This window comes from Vigna umbellata, chromosome 4, assembly GCF_029865625.1.
Source record: "Vigna umbellata cultivar VRB3 chromosome 4, Vumbellata_1.0, whole genome shotgun sequence".
NCBI lineage: Eukaryota > Viridiplantae > Streptophyta > Magnoliopsida > Fabales > Fabaceae > Vigna > Vigna umbellata.
The window spans coordinates 59,930,888-59,956,629 of record NC_142168.1 but is presented as its reverse complement, the minus strand read 5'-3'; the positions used below and the strand labels follow the sequence as shown (position 1 = coordinate 59,956,629).

General features: G+C 36.7%; 1 pseudogene; it reads right to left on the bottom strand.

Annotated features, from left to right (window-relative positions):
- Positions 1-13,889: 13,889 nt before the first annotated feature.
- Positions 13,890-15,620, bottom strand: LOC148200749 (uncharacterized; annotated as a pseudogene).
- Between the last annotated feature and the right edge of the window lie 10,122 nt (positions 15,621-25,742).

Below are 25,742 nucleotides of genomic sequence, written 5' to 3'. Positions count from 1 at the left end.
TTCTGAGACTCGTATATTACCTTCAATACCCACTCCTCTCTATTACCAACTGGTTTACCTCGCAATTTAAAAGGATAATCGCATTTTCTTGTGCTAGTTATACTAGGCTGCACATTGGATTTATATTTCCTATACTTTCCATTCCTTTCATTCTTAACAATGCATATGTCTTCCTTCCAGGTGGGTCATTAGTTTTATCAAATCTCATAATAACAACAATAAAACCAAGCTAAAAAGCAATACCTTGCACCCACTCAAATAACTTATCATCTGTAGAAAATATCTCATCAGTTCTAAACGGTCTATTATAATCTATATGTGCCATTTCACTTCCAGTCACAAAAATGGTGTCTTCCATGTTGAAGCTTTGAGTTACTTCATTTGATAAGCCAGTTCTAGATGGTAAAAAATGTGGGAGAGAGCCTTGGAGAGAAAAAAGATACTTTTGTTGACATTTTAGATGGCTTGGACACAAGGAAGAAAGCATGGGTTGCCTATGTTACCTTGGTAACATTTCATATTTGCTAAGAGATCCTTAACCATGCCTATTTAAGGGAGCCTCTAAACCACATGTAAATGATCGATTAATGTTGAATTTGAGAGACACCTTTTGTATGAATTTGTGAATTTTGCTCTTGTGAGAGTGTTTACCATTGGTCTTAACTTGAACCTTGGTTCAAGTGGAACCAATCACCACTTATCTTGAGTTGGAGAGACTTTGCTATCCCTTAAGTGTTGTGCCTCATTCCATTCCCTATCCCTTCTTATTCTTTTCATCTTTTGGTATTTTTTTCCATGTTCTTTTATGTTCTTGCTCTTTATGCTTATGCATCTTTTATGTTCATTATTGTTCTCTCGTTTCTTTGTTAGAATTTAATCTCAAAAAATGTTTTTTGACAACTTTTTTTGACAACTTTTTTACAACAATGTATGTGATAGCTTGTGATTGGTCTATTTTAAATATACGAACCAATAAAATAGTGACACATAGTCTATTGTCAAAAAGTTGTTAAAAAAATTTGTTAACATATCATAGTTCTTCAACCTCCTCTCCGTCGTTTGAACTCTTTTAAAATATACCTTCACGATAAATTTTTGATTATTTTAGTGTCCAATGGGAATTTTCTTGGAGTTTTCTTAAGAAGTTTAACACAAACACATCACACTCATTCTAGATGTAAGATCTATATCATCATTTGATTCCTTAAACCCTAAAGAATAAACTTCCATGTCCAGTATCAAAATTATAACCAACTATACAAACAACACAAATTAATATCACTAAAAAATTCTTAACATAATTGCATATCAACTTGACTGCATAAATCATTTCTTAAATAACCAATCCGTCCTTAAGGAATCAAATTACATAATTCGAGTAAGATTCATGTATACCAAAATGACAATTTCGGTTTGAAGCCCTAGATTTGGATGTAACAATTATGTTACCTAATATGAGAGAGTGTATATCGAAACCTAAAATCTGGTAAATGTTTTTCAGAAATGTAATTACAGAATTGAATAATCCAACATATATCTCTGAATCCAAGAAAAACTCTATCAGATTGATAAATCTAATAAGCTTTTTCCATTCGGAGTTATACACGGGATTGTTGAGTCTAGTAAATACACCTTGTAAAACATTAACCAAATTGCAGTTTTTTATTCAAATAACTCTCATTAAGTAATTCTGTTATCACTTCTAGATTCAGGGCTTGAAATCCGGTGTATAATTGCTTTACCCAGAGTGGTCTTTCTAGAGAATAAAAAAGGTTTAATGTCTTGGTAGGTCCCTATTTTAGTCCAGAATCTCAAATAAGTTCCTCTTTTTTTCGGCGTTTGAATTGAGTTCTTTTTTTTTTGTAAAACTGAAGCAATTAGAGGCCTGCCGTCAAATTGGACAAACAACTATTTAAGTTTGGGTTACGTGGCATTAAAAGTGTATTTCTTAATCTCATGTGGCATTAAAAATGAGTTTTGTTTTAAAAATTTGGATTGCACATATGTTGAATCAGATTTAGGGAATAACTAAGCGGGAAAAATGTAAAATTTAAGTGCAGCCCCCTAGGGTCGCGTAAGGGAAAACTCTTTCCGCATCTCTTCTTTGTTCCAGTTAAACGAAAAACTCCAAAAGCTTGAAGCTTCTTCCCTTTCTCTTTTCACGCGAACAAACTCAACGTTGGGGGCGAGAATATTCTGCGTTTTCGACCAGAGGAAGATACCTTGTGGAGGTGCAGCAGAGGCGCGATGATAAAAAATCGATGGGGCAGCGAGGTTGCGGCGACTGCACAAGGACGTTGGTCGGTTCGATTTGTGGTGCAAGGAGGGAGGCTCCCTTTCTCTTTTCCTTTTCTACTTCGCCTTAAAGGGAGAGAAGAACTGATCTGTGTCCCGTTTCAAGCTTTGGTTTCGAATTTTGCAGGGCAATGGAGTAAGTTTTATTCTTCCGTTTTGGTTTGGGTTGTGTTTCGCAGAAGAGCAGGCTCATTTTCCTTTCCTCGGTTGCTGGTCATTCTCGCACGGAGGGTTCATGATGCGGCTATCGCGACCCATCAAATTTGATGTGCATTAAGAATGCAGTATAGTGTTAGGAAGTGACTCCTAGGTCGTCTCTCAAGGACCAAATGTGGTTCTAGACTTAGGTCAAACACGTAGTGGGGGGCTTTGAAAGTGTTTTCTTGATTAGAAATGAACTAAATTAAAACTGGAAATTAAATACAACCAAACATAATTGAAAACATTGAAATAAATTAACAAAGCATGAAGATTGAACGGTCCTACAGATGACCGAACGGTTCTACATTGAGACCGAACGATTTCTAAAGCTAGTGAAGAAATTGGAAATGCAAAAAGATAAAAAAGCTAAACAGAATAGACAACAACATAGTAAACATAAATAATAAATCGAACATAATAGACATCATAGTAAACGAAGTAAACTGAACGGTCATATTTTATCAAATCCATAAGTTGTTGCTTGCGTCAGCCTTGGAAGCACAAGCAACGAAACTAAAATTTAACGAAAATGCATATCTTATTTTTGAATGTGATGCGTCACCAATTTAAAGCACAATGTCGCAGAATAAAATTCAATGCAAGTTGCGTGAATCATTAGAATGTCTTTGCTAGTTCAGACAAAGTATCATTGCAGTAGGAATAAAAAATTGTAACATTCAAGCTAATAATTGAAAAGCACATTGTAACTTAGAAACCCGTGCAGCTGGAATGTAACTTCAAGAAAGTGTGTGAACCAATTTAAGATGCAAGCTAAGCATTTAAATGCAAACAGAGAAATGGGGCAACACTTGAAAAGCTGAATTCACCGCTCTCTTCTATCATGAGTCAGCATTTTCCTAAGAAAAAAATATGAATGTACGAGAGTGACAGTAACTCCCTTCTCTGCTGGACATGACCGAAAATGAAGAGTGAAATCCTATGTTGGACGTGGCAATAGCAGCTCCGTGTGTGCATCTCTAGCTAGCCGTGACAGCACTGCTTCCACAAAATGAAATGAAAGTGCTTCCCTTTTCAATCACCCATGTGCCTCATTTTTCTCCTTCCGCGCTACATCCCTTGCTCTTGGTGGCTTCTCTCAAAATGAAGGATGATTCCCTCCATGTGCAGTGTTCGTGACACTCCATGTGCAGTGTCCGTGACACTCCAGTGTATTATTTCTTCCACCCACTTTCCGTGCACACGCGTGCTTCACTCCATGAAGCATATCAATCTCCGTGCTCTCTTATTTTTAGCCAAAAAACCTCTTTTACTTAGGTGGCGGCTGGACCACACACCTCTAACACTGTTTGCTTCCAAAGAAAGAAAAAAATTAATTGTGCTCCCCTGTCCGTGTGCTGCTTGCTGTTGGACGAACATGAGCTCCCTAAAACAAGTGGCGGTTGGTTCCTAATATTCCATTTCCCGTTGCTGGATGCTCCAAGTATAAGTTGCCCATGGGCTTCGCTAGACAGTGCACACACAATTGAATTCAGCCAATTGCTTTTTGAAGCTCCTCTCATGTGGACGTGGCTTCCTCTTTGCTTGTTGGACCGTGTTTCCTCTCCAAGCTGCTGGTGTGCAACCCTTTCTTTTATCCAGCAGACCATGCCGTGACACCTCCCAAGCTGGACCAGAATTAATTCCCGTAGGCCGCTTGTGTATTATTTCCTTCCAGCCAGCATCTTTTCTTTTAAGCCTAAGTGATTCAGTTGTGTGCTTTCTTACCAATCGTGACACTGCACCACCTTTTTTTTCTCATGAATAAAACACTGCTCCTTAATAGTGTGTATAACATCATCCATTGAATCCAGCGTCCTTTTTTTTAACCCATGAGCAACATGATTTTTTTATTGGACGCCACTCCCCTTTTATATTGAAGCACCCCTTTCTAAAAAGTCTAAAAAGTGAAATCACCATAGTGTCCTTCTTCTTGCACACTTCTTTTTGTGGAGAGTCTTGAATTATGTGACAACCCTCCAAATGTCCCAAATTATTATCCAACAATTTTCCTACAATTAATAATGCAAATAATTAGCTTTAGATATTTCAAATTAATTAAAATAAGGATTTCTGGTCAAATTAAGCACAATTAGAAAAAATGGAGAAATACTGACATTTAAGCACACTTCCCTAATTAAATCCAGTACAATAAACTAAGTGAAGTCAAGAAAATATTGACTCATCAGTTCATTATGGGGTGAGTCGATTAAAACTCGTGTTTTTGCACAAACCATTTTCAAAGTGTTTTGCGAGATTTTCAAAGTGAAAGTTTTTCAAAACTTTGTTTAACTATGTTATATAGTCGACTAATTACAACCTGCATTCGACTAAGTTTGTTACAGTTTTGAAAGGAAAACCTTGGTAAGTTTGACTCCAAGGCTGATGAAGCAATTTTTATAGGATATTCACTTACAAGCAAAGCTTATTGGGTATATAATAAGAGAACAATGTGTGTTGAAGAATCAGTTCACGTTGCGTTTGATGAGTATGTTGAAACCGCCGTTAATCCTGAAGAGACTAGAAAATCTATAGAAGCTGACAACTCTGCTGGAGAAGAGGAAGAAAATGAGGGAATTCTAGAAGAAGAGAACTCTAAAGACGTAATTGATTCTCCTAAAACAAAATCTGTTAAGGAATGGAAAGTTCCTAAAAATGTCTTTACATGCAACATAATTGGTGATATTACGAGAGGTGTGTCTACAAGAAGGTAACTGAATCAGTTCTGCATGAATGTTGCATATGTGTCTAAGATTGAGCCAAAAAGGGTTGAAGATGCTCTTGTAGATGAAAATCGGATGATGGCCATGCAAGATGAACTAAAGCAGTTTAAGAGGAATAATGTATGGGAACTGGTACCAAGAACAGATAACCTACAGGTAATAGGTACAACTGGGTTTTAAGAAATAAGATGGATGATTCAGGTGAAATCATAAAAAATAAAGCAAGATTAGTTGCAAAAGGCTACTGCCAAGAGGAAGGAATTGATTATGATGAAATTTATGCACCTATGGCTAGATTAGAGGCAATAAGAATTCTTCTTGCTATTGCATTAGTGATGAAATTCAAGCTCTATCAAATGGATGTCAAAAGTGCATTCCTAAATTGATATATTAAAGAGGAAGTTTATGTGGAACAACTACCGAGATTTGAGGATTTTGAACATCCAGATTATGTCTTCAAGCTCAAAAAGGCTTTGTATGGGTTGAAGTAAGCACCAAGGTCATGGTATGAGCGCTTAAGTGAGTTTCTGGTAAAGAAGGGATTCTCCAAGGGTAAAGTTGACTCAACTATCTTCATTAAAAGTTCAAATAAAGATAAATTGTATGTTCAAATTTATGTTGATGACATTATCTTCAGATCAACTAATCCTACTTTGTGCAAAGAATTTTGCAAGACTATACAAGATGAGTTTAAGATGTCCATGATGTGAGAGCTTACTTACTTTCTTGGTCTTTAAGTCAAGCAAGCTAAAAGTGACATTTTCATTCACAAATCCAAGTACTGTACTGATCTGTTGAAGAAATTCAAAAATGCTGGATTGCAAGGAAGCTGCAACTCCTATGGCTACAAACTGCTACCTAGATCTTGATGAAGCAGGTAAGGACGTTGATCAAAAGATGTCAGAGGTATGATCAGATCTTTGTTATATCTAACTGCCAGTAGAACTGACATCATGCAAGTGTATGTCTTTGTGCTAGATTTCAGTCTTCACCTAAAGAATCACACCTAACTGCTGTAAAAAGAATTTTGAAATATCTTAAAGGAACCAAAAGTCTTGGACTGTGGTATCCAAACGGTACAAATATTTTTCTTGAAGGTTATAGTGATTCTGACTTTGGAGGTTGTCAGCTACATAGAAAGAGCATTAGTGGCACTTGTCATCTACTTGGATCTTCTTTAGTCTCTTGGCATTCAAAGAAACAAGCTTGTGTGATGCTATCTACCACAGAAGCTAAATACATAGCAGCTAGTAGCTATTGTGCTCAGTCTCTTTGGATGAAGAGCCAACTAGAAGATTACGGTATATCACTAGATCACATTCCCTTAAAATGTGATAACACAAGTGCAATAAATTTGACTAAAAATCCTGTTCTTCATTAAAAAACTAAGCATATTGAAATAAGGCATCACTTCATACGAGACCAAATTCTCAAGGGTGAAATTAAGGTCGAATATGTAGATACCTTACATCAATGGATTGATATTTTTACAAAATCGTTGAACAAAGAAAGATTTTATACTATTCCAAATGAACTAGGAATCTTAAATGATAGTAGTATAAAGTAGTGATTTATATCTGATTAAAGTCAACTGTGTTATGTATGAAGTTGATTGCTTTACTATTTATCAATGCATTCATACATTTACACACACAAATTATACCTGTATTAATTCTTGCATTATAATAATTTTAAAATGCTTGATCTGTAAAGGTCTTGAAAGGTTTTACAGGAACATTGATGACTGGAAGGATAAATCTGGAAAATCAATTCACAGGACAACAATGAAGTCGACTAAGACTGTGCACTAATCGAATGTGTTTCAACAAGGTTTAAAGATTCCAAAAACTGGAATATCTGCTATCTTTAGTTCTTAATATTTGTGATATAAACTACTTATTCTTATCTCTATTACATGTCTTGAAATGATAAAGAAATGAAATTATTTTTTATGGGTGAAGTTATATCATTGATGCTTTACTTAGTGTGATATATCTGATATGATTAAATGCTGATATATGTTGTAATGTGCTCTGATACTGATTTTGTATACTGCATTATGTATCTACAACTTGAGATGAATACACGCATAATGATAAGAGGAGTATTGTGTATCTTTCATAAAATTCACATGCCTTCATTTCAGGGGGTGAGATTTTTTTAATTCATGTGAATATTTGTGAAAGGGGGATCATCATAAACTGATTAAATGTTATATCTTATGCATCTCTGTGACTGGTTATATGCAAATCAATTACTTTGTGCTTACCTTTTTTGCTAATGCCTAAAGGGGGAGAATTTTGATGATTGTAATTGATTGTTTACATGTGAATTGTGCAACATGGTTGATTATCAATCATTATTGTGCATCATAAAAAAAGGGGGAGATTGTTGAGATTACTAACATATCAGTAATATCTCTGTTTGTTTTTTATGATGACAACACATAATTGATAACACATGTTTATTTTGTTATATTGTGTTTCATTGTGTTACATGTTCTATGCTTGCATATTATATATGTGTTAAATCTGTTTGAAGGATTTGAAGAACATAATTGTGTTGATACATTACATTTCATTGTGTTATATAATTGATTTTATTGGTGAATGCATGTCTGATGTTTTATAAAAGAAAACCACAAGCACTTATGTTGAACTTTTAATTGTGTGGCAAAACAACAGTTTTAAGTCGACTTCATTATGGGGTGAGTCAATTAAAACTCGTGTCTTTGCACAAACCATTTTCAAAGTGTGCTGTGAGATTTCCAAAGTGAAAGTTTTTCAAAACTTTGTTTAACTGTGTTATATAGTCGACTACATGCAACCTGCATTCAACTAAGTTTATTACAGTTTTGAAATTCTGTTAATGCTTGTATTAAATGTTACAACAACTATATTTTTAAATATGTTGACCAAACATTTATTGTGACTCGACTGCATTAATTGTCCATTCAATTAACTGCATTGATTGCTGCTAACTGCCTTAACTGAATTGTGGTATTCGACTGCATTAGTAGCTAAGTTGACTAAAATGCGTCTGAGATGTGTTTATCTATATATTGACGCGAATTTGAATTCTGTAAGAACTTTTGTGAATTCTAACATTTTCATATTCATTACAAAAAGGTGTGATCTTACAGAGAAGAGGAAAACACTCCAAGAATCAAAGAAGAAGACCGTGCTGATCATCTCTTGTGATTTCTTGAAGAACAAGATTGTTGTACTTTGAAAGAGCTAATCAAATCTGCACAGAGAGGTGTTGCTAGAAGATCAGAGTTGACAATCTACTGAAGATTGGGTTATTTCCCTATTGTGATTACAGGAAGAAGAGCGTGCGGGGTTCTTGACTTTGAGGGGTTTCTCAAAGGGTTGAAGACGGCAGGAGAGGGGACATCTTGCTGTTGGTCTTTATGTGTTCTATGCCTATATTTTGATTAGAGGGTTAGAGAGGTGTTTTATATTGTTGACGTGGAGGTCTTTATAAAAGCCTTATTGTAAAAACCTTGATCATTATAGTGCATTTGCTTCGTGGTGAGGAAGGACACTGGATGTAGGCTTGGTCGAACCAGTACAAAAACCCAGTGTTTGATCTTTCTATCCCTACTCTGTTACATTCAGTCGACTTTATTTTTCACGCATTCGACTATATTCCGCTACACTACAAATTTTTTTCCTTGCGTTTCAAGAAAGCTTTTAAAGGCATATACTTTGCGAAAAAGATTTAAAGAAACATTGTTTTTACATTTCACCTATTCACCCCCTCTTCCCCCTCTTGGTGTGAGAAATTAAGCCTTGCTATTTTAACACTTTCATACCATGAACGAAGTGCTTGCTTGAGTTCGTAGAGTGCCTTTCTTAGCTTGAAGATGTGATTAGGAAACTCAAAGTCTTGGAAGTTAAGAGGTTGCTCTACAAAAACTTCTTCTTTGATGTATCCATTTAAAAAGGCGTTTCTCACATCCATTTGGAATAGTTTGAAGTTGAGTATAGATGCAATAGCAAGTAAAATTCTAATTGCTTCAAGTTTGGCAACTAGAGCATATGTCTCATCATAATCAATCACTTCTTCTTGATTATAACCCTTTGCCACTCGTTTGCCCTTATTCTTTATGCTGGCTCCTACATTATCCATCTTGTTTCTAAATACCCATTTGGTTCCAATTACTTGATGGGCATTGTTTCGTGGGACAAGCTCCCAAACATTGTTCCTTGTGAATTGATTTAATTCCTCTTACATGGCCAAGTAACAATTTTCATCTTGTAATGCATCATTGATGTTTTTTGGTTCTGTTTATTATACAAAGGCTACATTCATGAAAAATTGTCCTAGTTGTTTTCTTGTGGACACACCTTTGGTGATATCACCTATTACATTGTCTATTGACATGTCTCTTGGTATTGTCCAGTCCTTGGGAAGATCTTTTGTCTTCTTATCTTCTATTTCAGTAAGTGTTTTTGCCTATTGAGTGTCTTTCATGTCCTTTCTCATATCTGAATTGGTTTCACCTGAATCTAGACTTTTTATTGGTTTCATAATGTTATGTGAAATTCCTAGGCGCAAAGAAATTATGTGAAATTCCTTGATTTTCATAAAAGATCTAAAAATTCTCATTTTGAAATTCCCTTCTATGGTCACTCTTAATAGCCTTTATTTTAAGCTCTTTTTCATTATGGATTATGGAGGCAAATTTCTTGAAGACTCTTAATGTGTCACTTTTAGATGCAATAAAAAATGTCCATGTAAGTCTAGGATAGTCATCTACTAGAACCAATCCATAATAGTTTCCTCCTAGATATTTTGTTCTAGATGGACCATAAAGATTTATATGTATCAACTATAGTGGTCTAGTGTTGGATATGACCTGTTTGGACTTGAAGGAAGTTTTTATTTGTTTTCCCTTTTGGCATGCATCACACAATCTATTAGGTTCAAACTTGATTGTTGGAAATCCTAGTAATAGGTCCTTGGTTACAAGCTTATTCAGGTGAGGCATGTGTATGTGTGCAAGCCTTTTGTGCCATAACCAAGGTTCGTCTTCTTTTGATAGAAAACATGAGATTCAAAGGAAGTATTCTTAAAGTCAACCATGTATATGTTGTGATACCTTTTGCCTACTAGTATAAGTTCATTTGAGGATGCACAACAAATCAAGCAGTGATTTGATTCAAAGATGACTTTTAAGCCCTTATCACAAAGTTGACTCATGGTGGTTGATCTGCTGATCCGAGAGAGTTGGGTCAGACTGAGCTATACTGGATTTCGAGAAATGCACATCGAGATTCAACTAAAAGTGCTTCTCGGTAGTTCCATTAGAAAGATGGAAAATTTGGTCATGGCAGCAGAAGAAGTGTACTGAGAGGTTAATAGAGATGGAAGCTATGCTTAGTGAATGACTAAAACTCAGGCAGTCGTCCATACAAGGAAGGAAGTTGCAGGGAAGATTTAAGCAGGTAATGACTTTCGGAGGGAGAGCTGGCAAAAGCAATTCTCAACAGAAATTTCATTCGTCCAAAAGTATTTTTACAAAGGTAGCTGCCATGATTTTATAGGCTTTTCATGGAGCTGCAGTAAGGAACCGAGAATGGTGGATCAGCTGCCATGTGGTGGCCCATCTGTAAAATGTGAAAGTCTTCTAGAGAGACTTATTAAAAATGTGCTAAAAACTAAAGCAGCACGTGATCTGGTGGTGTTGAGGGACGGAGGGTTCTTCTGTGGTGTGCTTAACAAAGAGTGGTGGTGCAACTAGCAACTTTGACAATCATATGGACAGTTTTACCCCTTCTCTTGGTGTCTCCAAATTCCACTTAAAATGAAGGAAAAGAACGTGCCCTGTTGTGTCCATATCTTCAAGCTCTTCTTGGATTCTTCTAGCCATACTTCTAGTAATGGGTCCATGTCCTAAGTAATCATCTCCTTCCCCTTGAAGAGGATTTGTCCTCAAATCCAAATCATCATCTGTATTAAATCCTGCAAAAGGACGAAGATCAGTAACATTAAAAGTAGAATGGACACCATACTCTGATGGAAGGTCTAATTGATAAGCATTATTGTTGACCTTCTTAAGGATTTTAAAAGGACCATCTCCTCGAGGACTTAATTTGGACTTCCTTTGAATAGGAAATCTTTCCTTTCGAAGGTGAAGCCAAACTAAGTCACCTTCATTGAAAATGACTTCTTTTTTACCCTTATTATGATACTTAGCATATCTCTCACTTTGTTGTTGTATTTGATTACTAATCCTCTCATGAAAAGTTTTAATGAATTTGGATTTAGATATTCCCTCTTGATGAACAAACTCATGTGAAGAAGGCAAGGGAATCAAATCCATAGGTGTGAGAGGATTAAAATCGTATACAGCTTCAAAAGGAGAGATTTTAGTAGTTCGGTGAACTACCCTATTATAAGCAAACTCCACATGTGGAAGACACTCATCCCAAGATTTATGGTTACCCTTGAGGACTACTCGCAATAGAGTGGATAGAGATCTATTTACTACTTCAGTTTGACCATCTGTTTGAGGATGGCAAGTAGTAGAGAAAGAAAGCTTAGTTCCTAATCGAGACCATAAGGTTCTCCAAAAGTGACTAAGAAATTTTGAATCTCTATCAGAAATAATGACCCGAGGTAGTCCATGAAGTATAACCACATCTCGAAAGAATAACCTAGCCACATTTCTTGCATCATGTATCTTGTGGCATGGTATAAAATGGGCCATTTTGCTAAAACGATCCACAACCACAAAAGTAGAATCAAAACCCCTTGACGTTTTAGGTAGTCCTAAGACAAATTCCATGCTAATATCTTCCCAAGGAGTTGAAGCAATGGGTAAGGGAGTATAAAGACCATGAGGCATTGCTCTAGATTTGGATTCTAAACAAGTAATGCACTTGAAACAATGCCTTTGGACTTCTCTCCTCATGTGGGGCCAAAAGAATTTTTCTTTAAGCATGCTTAAGGTTTTATCAACCCCAAAATGCCCCATCAACCCTCCCTCATGCATCTCTTTGACAAGGAGTTTTCTTTGTGAGCCTTGGGGTATACAAATTTTGCCCTCTTTAAAAAGATACGCATCTCTCACATAGAATCCTCCTTGTGGTTTTTGCAAACATTCCTCATATAAGGTGGCAAAGTCACTATCTTGAGTATATCATTCTTTTATGTTATCAAACCCAAGAATTTGAGCTCCTAAAGTGGCTAGTAAAATATTTCTTCTTGACAAAGCATCCACCACTATATTAGTCTTCCCTTTCTTGTATTTGATAACATAAGTGAATTGTTCAATGAATTCAAGCCACTTAGCATGTCTCTTTTGCAACTTGTGTTGGCTCTTCAGATATTTTAGTGATTCATGATCACTATGAATAATAAACTCCTTGGAAACAAGATAATGTTCCCAAGTTTGAAGGGCCCTCACAAGAGCGTAGAGCTCTTTGTCATAGGTGGGGTAATTACAAGAAGCACCATGAAGTTTTTCACTAAAATAAGCAATTGGGTGGCCTTCTTGTAATAACACAGCACCTATTCCATGTCCAGAAGCATCACATTCTAACTCAAAAGTTTTGGCAAAATTTGGAAGAGCTAGAATGGGAGCTTGAGTGAGCTTCTCTTTAAGTAACTCAAAAGCCTTTTGTTGTTTGTCTCCCCAAATGAATGTAACATCCTTTTTCACCAACTCATTGAGAGGTGAAGCTAGACTAGAGAAGTTAGGCACAAATCTTTTATAAAAGCTTGCAAATCCATGAAAACTCCTAACTTCTCCTACATTCTTTGGAATTGGCCATTCTTGGATGGCCTTTATTTTCTCCGGGCCAACATGGACCCCACTTTTATTGACTACAAAACCGAGAAAGATGACATTATCAACACAAAAGGTACATTTGTCAAGATTTGCAAACAATTTATTGGTTCTAAGAATTATTAGAACAGTTCTCAAATGTTTTTCATGATTCTGCAAATCTTGACTATATACCAATATGTCATCAAAATAAACAACCACAAACTTCCCAATGCAATCCCTTAAAACATGATTCATAAGTCTCATGAATGTACTTGGGGCATTTGTAAGACCAAAAGGCATTACCAGCCACTCATATAACCCAAACTTAGTCTTAAAAGAAGTTTTCCACTCATCACCTTCTTTAATTCGAATTTGGTGATATCCACTTTTAAGATCTATTTTTGAGAAAATTTGAGCCCCATGTAGTTCATCTAACATATCATCAAGTCTAGGGATGGGATGTCTATACTTTATTGTGATGTTGTTGATAGCCCTACAATCACAACACATGTGCCACTTCCCATCCTTTTTGGGCACCAACAACACAGGTACAGCACAGGGGCTTAGACTCTTTTAAACCAAACCCTTATCTAGTAACTCTTGAACTTGTAACTCAATCTCTTTGGTTTCTTGGGGATTAGTCCTATAGGCAGGCCTGTTAGGAAGAGTTGCCCCTGGCATGAAGTCAATTTGATGTTTTATTCCTCTTAATGGTGGAAGCCCTTTTGGAATTTCTGTGGGAAATAGATCATCAAATTCCTTCAAAAGTTTTTGTATTGAAAGAGAAAGAGTAGAAGTCTGAGACTCACTAGATGTGCATGTGAGTGTTCCTCGGCAAAGAAGAAGGTATGAAGGTTGCTCAACTTGAAGTGTGTTGTTTAAAGTCTTTTTATTTAAAAGAACTTCATGTTGAGTGACCTTATGGGAAGAACACTAGACTCTATCACCTCTCTTTCTTCCCTAATGACTACTTCGCTCTTCTGTTTTGGAATTTTTTTCTTTTTTTGTTTCTTTTCCTGATCCCTAGCAGACTTCATTTGTGCTTGATCTTGTGCCACCTGGGTAGGTGTCAAAGGTTGAAGCACAAATTTCTTGTCTTGTGTGTGCACAGTTATGGTATTGGTAAGACCATGGTGTATAGTGTTATGATCAAATTGCCATGGTCTTCCCAATAGCACATGGCAAGCTTCCATGGGAACTACATCACAAATAACTTCATCTTTGAAGTTCCCTATGGATAGAGCCACTTTAACTTGATTCTTGACTGTAATGTCCCCATCTTCATTTAACCAATGAAGTTTATAAGGTTTGGGATGGGGTATTACAGTAAGATTCAACTTTTCAACTAGTCTTGTGCTACAACAATTGCAGCAAGAACCACTATCAATAATGAGAGAACAATAATTTTCTTGAATTTTACACCTTGTATGAAAGATGTTCTCTCTTTGTGATAGTTGTTCTAGACTTGGTTGACTGCTAAGCACCCTTCTCACCATGAGAAGTTGACAATCATTCGCAAACACTTCCTCTTCTTTTTTTTGTTTCACTCTCACTATCACTGGTGGGGGATTCACTTTCACTACTATAGATGTCCTTTCCTTTTAAAAGAATGGTTCTCTTAGTAGGACATTGAGCAGCTATATGACCCCTACCTAAACATTTGAAACACTTTATGTCACTTGTGCGAGTGTGTGAAGAGGACTCTTTGTTTGGTTTTACAACTATTTTGGCTAGAGGTTTGAGGGGTTCTTTTGCTTTAGTAAATTTCGGCTCAAAGGGAGAGATTGAAATCTTTTGACAGAAATTTTTCGCAGATTTTGTTGTTCTACTTTTATACACATTTGAACAAGTTCATTCAAATATCTATAAGGTAGAAGTTCAACTTTATCCCTTATTTCCAAACTCAACCCACTCAAAAATCTAGCTAAAGTAGTTTACTCTGCCTCTGTGATTCCTGCTCTCATTATGTATAGCTCCATATGTTGTCTATATCCTTCAACAGACATAGACTTTTGTTGCAACCTTTGGAGCTTATCCATAAGTTCCCTCTTATAGTAAGAAGGAATATGCCTTTCCTTGAGAGCAGTTGTGAGTTCATTCCAATATTTGATGGGAGGAAGTTGTTGTCTCATTCTTTCTTTGACTAGAGCAGTCCACCAATACATTGCATACCCTTGAAAACTAAGGGTAGCAAGAGAGACTTTTCTTTCCTCCGGTACTTGTTGACAGGGAAAAATTTGCTCTACTTTCATTTCCCAGTCAAGGTAAGCCTCAATGTTATCTTTTCCATGAAAATGAGGCAATACCACATTGACTTCCTTAGGAGGAGGAGGAGAATTTTCATAGTCACGCCTATGCCTTCTTGATGAAGAAGGATAGTAATCTCCTACTCTTAAGGTTTCTTGTTCACTTTGGGATTCTCCACTCATGCTTCTCTCCCTATATTGGATTTGTTCATCTCTTAACATTTTCAACTCATTGGTGACCATGGCATTGTGCAGTTCTCTTTGAATCTTTTCTCGCCCTATTTTCCTTTCAATCTCAGTGAGTTGATTGACAAGAGTTTGAAAACAAATTTGATCTTTAGGCTCCTCATTAATTCTAGGGGAGTGTCTTCCAGACATTTTATGAATTTAGGAATTTTCTTGAGGTAAAGACTAAGAGAGTTCACTTGAGGACAATATTCCAAGTAAGAGAGGTGGACCTTGTAGGTCACTTAAGTACCAAGTCTTGCCTTGCCAAATATATCCTTAGTTACTTACTAAAAGTCCTTAAATCAAAATCACTTCTAAATCCACTAAATATATGGAGACACAAACAAACACAAAGAAAGAAAACCTTAAACTCTAAAGTCGGACTCTAAGGCTTCCTATGCGAAACTTGCAAATTTAAAAGAAATTAAAGGTGAGGTCTCCTAGGTGAGGCTTAGAATTTTTGGATCTAAGACACACTCACCGTCTACCAATTTTAAAGTGATGAGACTTTAAGTCAAGTTAGCAAATGAGGAAGAACACTTATGAGCTCTTCCACTTCACTTGCTTGAAATGGCCAACTTACAAGAATGGAAAAGAAAATCAACAAAAATAAAATAATGTGGGGAAAAAACACAAAGGTAGTTTAATGTAGCAGCTTTGGTTGCTCTCAAACAAGTAATGAATCAGAAATGATTCATGCAAATCTTTCAGCTGCAGAGTGACTCTCTCCTATGTTGTGACCGTGAAGAAAATCTGCTGTCAGCTGCAATATTTTTGAATTGCTGCAGCAGCACCAATCTACCACACCGTCAGCTTTACCTTTTTGGCTTGTATAATCAATCTCCTTACTTCCTTTGATGCTTCCTTGTATGTATGGAGTCTGAGTTGTAACACACCTACACAACAGTCCAGTTCAGAACTTACAGTATCTCCTCATACTGCTAGTAATTACCAAGAGATTGACACCAACACATAACCTTTTATCAAACAGGTTATGTGCAAGAATTCCAAAAAGTTTAAAATCAATGAATTAAGCAGGTGGTAATCACGGTAGCACTTCAAATGGATCCTAAGAATAGTTCTAGAATAGATTGGACACACAACAATGACAATCAGCTAGCAATTGGATAAAAAAAACAGTGTTCGGCACATATCACAAACTGTTTGTGAATTTGCCTCAAAGAGTAGTCAACAAATTATGCAGAAATGGAAAAAAATGTTGTTTCAGCAGTTCGCACTATTGGATGCATTGGTCCTTTTCAGCTTTTTACTTTGTTTTTCTGATATTTTGGATTTTGTTTCTCAACTGTATGTTATGGAACCAAGCTTCTACTACATCCAATTGTATTAGCTAATCAAACACCTTTTCTATGACAATTCCACCAAGTGACTGCACTGCTACTGTTTTTAAAGAGAATTTTGACCCAATAATTTAACTAATCACATATACTTTTTGCATAGAACAGCAACTGACAAGCTTTAATTCATTCAAACATGTTTAAATGATTAAAACAAACTTGTTGAACCACAATTTGATCCAAAATTCTTTATATATCCAAAATTGAGTACAACAGTTCTGATGCAAGCAATTTGAAGCAACTGTGATAGTTAAATTTTGCAAATAGCAGTGATTAAGCTTAGATAGCACAACAATGCACTTAAGACAATCAAAGAAATTTGCTCAGGATGGCAGGATATGATTTAGATGGTTGGACATGATCTAAAACATTCAGCCACTGGACACGTAGAAAGGAATGACTAAGCCAATTGCAGCTCGGTTAACTGCTAGTATCAACATATCATGACCTTGCACAATCATTCCATGCTTAAAACCATATTTCTATGGCTAGTTTCCATGTAAACCAAACAATACTGTCAACACCCAATTTCGTCCGGATTGGCTAATAGATTTATTTTTATTTTCATGGGGAGTGTTAAAAAAAAAAAAAAAAAAAGAAGAGAGCGTTCGTTCCCTATTGTAGCTTTCGGACCGAGCGTTCGTGATCGTTTCCGAGGATCGTTCGTCCTCTGCATGGGTCTACCGTTCGTCCTCTGCCTTGACCGACCGTTCGGTTTCTTCCACTATGCAACTGTCCGTCCTCTATTGACGACCGTTCGGCAATCTTTACCATTTGGCTTTCCACCTTTAGATCGCTCGTCCTGCACCGTGCGCATTCGTTTTCTACGCTTTCAAACGTTCGTCCTCTATCCTACGTGACCGTTCGTCCTATATTAACGTTCGTCCTATTGGGGAGCGAGCGTCAATAGGTAGCTTTTGGTTTTGATGATGTATATTCTCATAAAGCAATCTCGAGCGTCCGGTCTTGTGGGATTGATGATTGTGGGCATTCGTCCTTTAATTTCTTAAGCGTTCGGTCCTTGTGGTAGTGTCTATGAGCGTTCGGTCTTTGTGGTAGTGTTTGTGAGCGCTCGGTTTTCTCAGGTTTACCTCGTGAGCGTTCGGTCTTATTATCGGGTTGAGTCTTAAGCGTTTGGTCTATGTGTAGTGATTTTGAGCGTTCGGTTTTGGCGTTTTGGTATACTCGGGTAACTCTTAAGCGTTCGCGTTCGACCTGGATCAGAACTTTTACCTTGTGAACGTTCGATCTGGACGTTCGTTCATTTTATGTGCACGGTCGTCCGTTTCCCGTATGGACCGAGCGTCCAAAAGCAGTGGTGGTTGCTTTTTTCGTCTGAGCTTTACAGCAAAGATTCCCACCTTCAACTGCATATTTTGTCTAAAGTGAAAGCGGCTGACAGCATGGGTTTCTGAAAAAGAGAATATTTTGGCTGACACCTTCACTTTTGTCTGCCACGGGTGCCCATGTGGTGCCTGTACAGATTCTATCTGTAAAGTCTGGCGGGCACTACAACAGGAAAAGAGGAGAGCAGAGTGGCAGACGCGATTTGGGTGCGTACGAAGTCAGTACAATACCATTTTTGGCGCAAAGAATTGCAAAAAGAAAAAACAAGCACAGAGAGAGCAGAAAAAAAGGGATTATGATTCTGGTTTAGGGGAGAAAAAAAAGATTTCACACAATGTCTGGGGACCTTCGGATCTTCATTCATGGGATCACCATCCGGTCTCCGTGAGAGTTTCCTCTTCACAAAAAAAAAAAAAAAGACGCCAGCCAAGAGGGGAGAGATCACCGGAGACGAAGCTGACAAAGACCGAACCAAGCTTCAAAAGGGCCAACGACCATCATTTTCATCCCTTCCCTCTTCGTTTTCACCTCACGGCCAACCCCTATCATCATCCCTTTTCTTCTTCATTTTCAAGTCCAACACTGACCTTCTCCCCTACTCCAACTCCCACTCGTCATTTCCTCCCTCACGCATATCACTCTGAACATTTTTTTCTCCATTGCCTCCAACACCCATCATCTTCACTCACTCATTTTTTCCTAGCCCCTGCCCACTATAACCATAAAAACCTCAACCTTTGACCCCTCTCACCCGTAACCGCCTCAACTCAACGCCTTCATCATCTATCATACACTTCTCACACTACCCACCTGCATTCACTAGGAACCATCAAAAACCACCAAAAACAGAGACCATCATACTCGCACTAGCCATCACGATTCATCTTTCATTTTTGCCAACGTATTCTTCAAACCACAGACGAACCTTGATTCCATCTTCACCTAATTGCAACCTTCATCCAACAGAATCACAAATAATTCAACAGTAAAAAAAAACAGGAACAGTGAGAAGCACGGTGAGTTTGGTTGTTTCCGGTAACGCTTCAGTCACGTCGGAGGAGAGGAGAAAGCTTGGCGCGACTCGCGGTGGCTGGTTCAGTGGCGTGGTGGTTGGATTTGACGAAGCAGTGGCGCGGAGACTGGCAGAGGGTGGTGGCGCGGTGGCCGGTTTGGCGGAGATGGAGCAAATGGGAGTGGTGACGGTGATGGAAGTGGAGCTAGAGGAGGTGAAGGTGCCGGTCCTGGGTATGGGGTTGCGAGTGGTGGACATGGTGGTGGTGGAGAAACGGTGCGGTGTGCGGTTTTGCTTCCAGCATAGGTGAAGACGCCGGCGACTTTCTCGGCCGGCCACGGGGACGCACGGCGGGTTGGTCTCGTCGAGGGCTGATGGCTGCCACGGATGATGAAGAAGCAACTCCCAGCTTTCCTGTTTCTGAATGGACGAAGAAGAAACCCTACTCTGATCTGAAAAAGTTTGGGCATGGACCAAAACTTGCGTAAGACACCCTGGTTTACCTCTGCACCCTTTGCTTATTGGATTTTAGTATCTGCAATCTTATTTTTCTTTTCTTAATTATAATGTTTTATTTTATTATTATATTCGCGTGCTTCATAATTTTAGCCCCACGTCTGCGTCCCTATGTCTTGTGTTTTACTTATGTTTACTTGTCTTTATTTTATCTCTTAGATATTGATCATTACATATACATTCTTACTGCACTTGTTTTATTGTTCGTTTAGTGTACTAATTGTTTTATTGTTATTACGCTGTTAATTTTATTTTCTATATAAATCACAAAAAAAATATAATTATAAAAGTTAAAAAAAAAATAATAATAATAAACTAAATATAGTTTCTTTTCTATTATTATGTTATATACGTTATTTTTCTTTATGTTATATTGTTTTATTTTAAATACTTAGATAAATATAACTCTTTATTTTACATTAAAACTTATTGTATAGTTACTGTTTTCACAAATTTTATTCTATTTTAAACGCTTATGAAAATATTATTTTAGTAGTATAAAATTACAAAAAAATGAAAAAAAAAGGTAAAAAATATAAAGTAAATAAATAATGATAATAAAATATAAAAATTAAATAATGATATGAGTACTCGTGCGATCGTCCGCATCAGCCTAGTACTTAATATTCTCAATCCTAAAAAATTTAAATAATGGTATGAGTGCTCGTGCGATCGTCCGCATCAGCCTAGCACTTAATACCCTCAAATTTCCTAAATAAGTAAATAACGGTATTAGCACATGTGTGATCGCACGCATCGTCCTTGTGCTAAAACCTTTTCTTCTTCTTTTCTCAAATAGTAATAAAATATTTTAAAAGGTTTAGGCACATGTGTGATCGCACGCATCGTCCTTGTGCTAAAACCTTTTCTTCTTCTTTTCTAAAATTACAAAAAATATATCTTAAAGGTTTAGGCACATGTGTGATCGCACGCATCGTCCTTGTGCTAAAAACCTTTTCCCTTTCTTAAATAAAATTACAAAAATATATTTTAAAGGTTTAGGCACATGTGTGATCGCACACATCGTCCTTGTGCTAAAAACCTTTTCCCTTTCTTAAGTAAAATTACAAAAATATATTTTAAAGGTTTAGGCGCATGTGTGATCGCACGCATCGTCCTTGTGCTAAAAAACCTTTTCTCTTTATTTTAGAAATCTACAAAAAAACTAAAAATATCTAAAATTTCAAACAACAAACAAATGGCTACCCAGAACTACGTAACCCTTGATTCTCCATCGAAAGTGGAGATACGTAGGAGCAAGGCTAGCCCTTGTCAGGTTCACTTTCCCAAAAATCCAAATTTATCCGTAATCATTTTCTCAAACAAATCTTTCAATCATTTTCTCAAACAAATCTTTCAATCAATTTCTCAAACAAATCTCTCAAACTTTTTCAAAAAGAACTACGTAACCCTGATTTCTCATTTTGAATGAGAATACGTAGGAGCAAGGTCAATCCTTGTCGGGCCCAAAAAAATAAAAAAATATGTTTTGTTTATTTAGAATTTTTATTTTAGGGGATAGTTAAACATTTTGAAAACCACATCATATTCGTGCATTTAGTTAAAGGTACTGCCTTAGGGCAGGCGTTGTGGGGTGCTAACACCTTCCCCACGCGTAACCGACTCCCGAACCCAGAATCTGGTTTTCGCGGACTGTGTTTTATCGTTTTATGGTTTTCCCGTAGTTTTCCATAATAAACTATGGTGGCGACTCCAAAATCTTTTTTCTAAAACCCCGTTTCTCTTTTTTGGATCGTCGACCCGTCGCGATTCCGGTTGCGACAGATGGCGACTCCGCTGGGGACTCGAGAGTCAGGCCATTTAATTAGATGCGCGAATTTGACATGATTTTTCTTTGTGTTTTTCTTCCCCTGTTATTTTTTTCTTTATCTGTGTCTGATAGTTGGAATAACTGCATGTGAATTGTTGAATATGGAACCCTAGGGTAGAAAACATGTTTATATCTGCCTGGGAATTTTTCTGGTTGTTTTGCAGGTGAGGGTTTGGGTATGCATTGCATTCTCCCTTCACACACACACTTTGTGCATATCATGAGTGGGGCCCTATACCCGGGTCTGAGCGTAACTTAGAATTAGAGGAGTTGTGTAGCAGTGTCATTCTGGGATGTACTTCCTGTCTGGCTATCGTGAGAACTCCAGCTAGAGTCTGTTCTCTTCACTTGTGTCTCCTCATCTAGTTGATTACTCGACTGTTGTGGAGATGCTATGAAGGGGGCCATAGCTCTAGTGACCATTGACCTCTAGGTTCAGGAGACCATCCTGTTGAAATTGCATATACTTGACCTCGAATCCAAGCCATGGGACCTCTGATAAGGCACAAAAGGGAGACTATTTTTCTTCAGTTTGTCTGTCATTTCCTATTTTACAATAAATGTGTCATGTTTCTTTTAAAAAAATTAATTAAAAAAAAAGAGAAAACTTGAAAACAAATAAATGAAATTTATTCATAATTAATTAAATTCTCAGTATCATTCTAAAAAATAAAAAAAATTAGAATTTCTTAAAAATATTTTTGGGGCATGAAAAATTTTGAAAAAAAAAATAAATTGTACATATTTTGGGGGCAAATAGATAATTGTTTTGAATTTCTGGACGTCATTTTTCATAAAATGCGGATTGTTATCCTTCAAAAAAAAAACTTCCAAAAAATTATTAAAAACGTCAAAAAAAAATAATAAAAACAAAAATAAAAACAAAAAAAAAATCAAAAATCAAAATGAAAAAATGTTCAAACAATTTATGAGCTCATTTTTGCCCAGTTACATACATAATCTTCAATAAAAACACAAAAAAAAAAAAAAGAGTTTTTCTTCTAATAGGTTTAATATTTTTCACATTTAAAAATGATGGAGTTTGAAAAAAAAAAACATTTATTTCTCAAACGTTTTTTCTAAATCAAGCTTTCCCATATCAATTTTTGCATTGTTCACCAAGCCTAGTTTCCATACTGGCTCGCAAAGCTTATTTTCCATACTGGCTTGCAAAGCCCAGTTTCCACACTGGCCCATAAAAGCCCAGTTTCCACACTGGCCCAAATAGCCCAGTTCCTACACTGGCCCATAAAAACCTAGTTCCTACACTGGCCCAAAAAGCCCAGTTCCTACATTGGCCCATAAAAGCCCAGTTTCCACACTGGCCCAAATAGCCCAGTTCCTACACTGGCCCATAAAAACCCAGTTCCTACACTGGCCCAAAAAGCCCAGTTCCTACATTGGCCCAAGAAGCCCGGTTTCCTACACTGGCCCAAAAAGCCCAGTTCCTACACTGGCTCAAAAGCCCAGTTCCTACACTGGCCCAAAAAGCCCAGTTCCTACACTGCCCCAAAAAGCCCAGTTTCCTACACTAGCCCAAAAGCCCAGTTCCTACACTGGCCCATAAAAGCCCAGTTTTCACACTGGCCCACAAAGCCCAGTTTCCACACTGGCCTACAAAGCCCAGTTTTCACGCTGGCCCACAAAGCCCAGATTCAGCGCCGGCCCACAAAGTCAGGCTCGACTGGCCCTTAAACCCAATTTTCTCTAAAAAAATTTCCAGTTGTACATGTCTTCAATCATAAAAATAAAAAAATAGATTTTCTTTAGTTACGTGCATCATTTTCATTTCATATTACATTTCTTCATTCATAAAACCCAAAAAATATGCATATCGTATCAAAGTTGAGTCAGTTTTTTTTTTCGATGCAAATCATCAATTTTATGACAAAAAAAAAACAAAAAAAAATTTAATGGATGTCATAATCTCCTATAGTCAAATGATCAAATCACGTATTCTTAAGAAGTATTTGTGTGTGCATTGCTTGGAAACATCATCCTTCAACCTTCACTAAACCAAAGATTGACCCCAATCATGTTCTTGAGCCCAAATAAACGCAAACTCTTACACTGGGGCAGATTTTCCTTGTTAAGATTACCTTCATTGGCTTTCATTTGGGAGATCCTTGAATCCGTTAGGACAAAACAAAAACAAAACAAAAAAGAAAAAAAAGAATAAGAAAAAATGACTCTTGTTGAGATCATTTAGTTTTGTCTCCTAATTAATCTTGTGAAAATAAAACAACCAAAATTTGAAATGATGTGTGGCCATTTTTCTTCACCCAAAAAAAAAAAAGAAAAAGAAAAAAAAAGAGATATATCCATTGATACCCAAATTTGAGCCAATAAGAAATTTCTTTTCAAAAGTTTACCCAAACAAGGGTTACCATCACAGTAGAAGTCAACTCAAATTGCAAAAAAAAACACACTTAGTGATCAAATGAAGAGAATTCATCAAAAGCAAAGCAAAAAAAATAGAAAGAATCACAAAGTGATGACAAACAAAGAATGAAATTTGAGAAATGGCAAGATAGGCAAAACGGATTTGACGAATAACTGATACAAGGTGCAGATGGTAACTCTTGTTTCAAAAAAAAAAAATCCATAAACATTTATTTGGGCCTTTATATCCTTTCTTTCAATACCCTTTAGCCCAAGCCACATTACAAGCTAAATAAAAGTCCACACTGATTGAAAGATGGTTGCTTAAATTTTCATAAAGCTTAATTTTGAGACAAGACAAAATGACTAACAATGAGTTGTTAAAAAAAATGATGAAAAATAAATGTCCTTGGAAGAAGGGAACTCCCTGTTGATCAAAATTATACAAAGGAAAATCAAGCCAATTGGGGCAATCCTTTCAAGCCAATCATTTTCATATACATCACAAATTCATATCCCATTCGAACTCTTCCCCGTTCTCCAAAACTAGGGGCAATTTTGTGAGTTTCATGTGTTTTTGGCCCACTCAAAATATTGGGTAACTTTGTTAATCTTTCATCTGAATATTCAAAGCTCATACAAAGACTGGGGCATCCCTTGTCGGGCCTCGCATGATTTTGGTTCGCCCCGAACTTCAAAAATCCATCACCACCAAAATTGGGGCAATTTGTAAATCACACATGATATTCTCACTCCCTGATTCGTGACTTATTCTCTCACAATTCACAGATACATTTGTCCATACCTACCTTTTTACCATGCCCCAAACTGGAGCAGCTTCTGAGTATCTACTACCTCACATTGGCATTTGTAGCCGTTTTAAGGAGTGAGAGGCCCAAGTAGCCAACCCGGTACTCTCCAAATCCTTCCAATCATCCTCCACACATTTTTCCCAACCCTTGATATCAGGCATGCATACTCTGATGTTTCAAAAGAAAATGTTGAGCACACAAGTTTGAACATTTGACTTTTAGAATTTAACATCCATCGTAAAAATAAAATGAAGGTCTAAATCTTCATAAATTTGATGATTTCAAAGAAAACAAATTGACTCAATAAAAAAAAAGGTGTCATAGTTTCATAATCTTCCAGTAAAACAAAAACAAAAAAATCACGAGTCGACATCATGTACATATTTTCATAAACTTTGAATTCATTTTCATGAATGTTTATCAAATCTTCTTCCTTCAAAAAGACAAAAAAATCATCAACATACAACAAAGTTTTCTCCTCAAATTTCAAAATTTACATCCACCATATCTCTCTTACGTATCGAGATTTCAAATCCTTGTACAAAAATGCAACACTTTGTTTATTGATTTCAAAACTTTCAAAAAAAAATCATCAGAGTCAACATCATGTACATATTTTCAAAAACTTTGAATTTGTTTTCGTAAATATTTATCAACTCTTCTTCCTTCAAAAAGACAAAAAAATCAACATGCATCAAAGCTTTCGCCTGTAATTTCCAAATTTACATCAACCATGCTTCTCATTTCAAAAAATAAAAATGGACACTCATTTCTATCTCGAGAAAAAAAAATCAATAAATTTCAACATCTCAAAATTTCAACAAAATCCAAATTTCAAAACAATCAAACAATTTTACTTTCTGTCATTGGTATCTCGACCCTCTGCAAGGCAATGGTCGAGCCCAATTTTACTTTCTGCTATTGGTATCTCGGCCCTCTGCAAGGCAATGGTCGAACCCAACAATCAAACTCAAATCATTCACTTTCTATAGGGTTGGTACACCCTCCATGAGG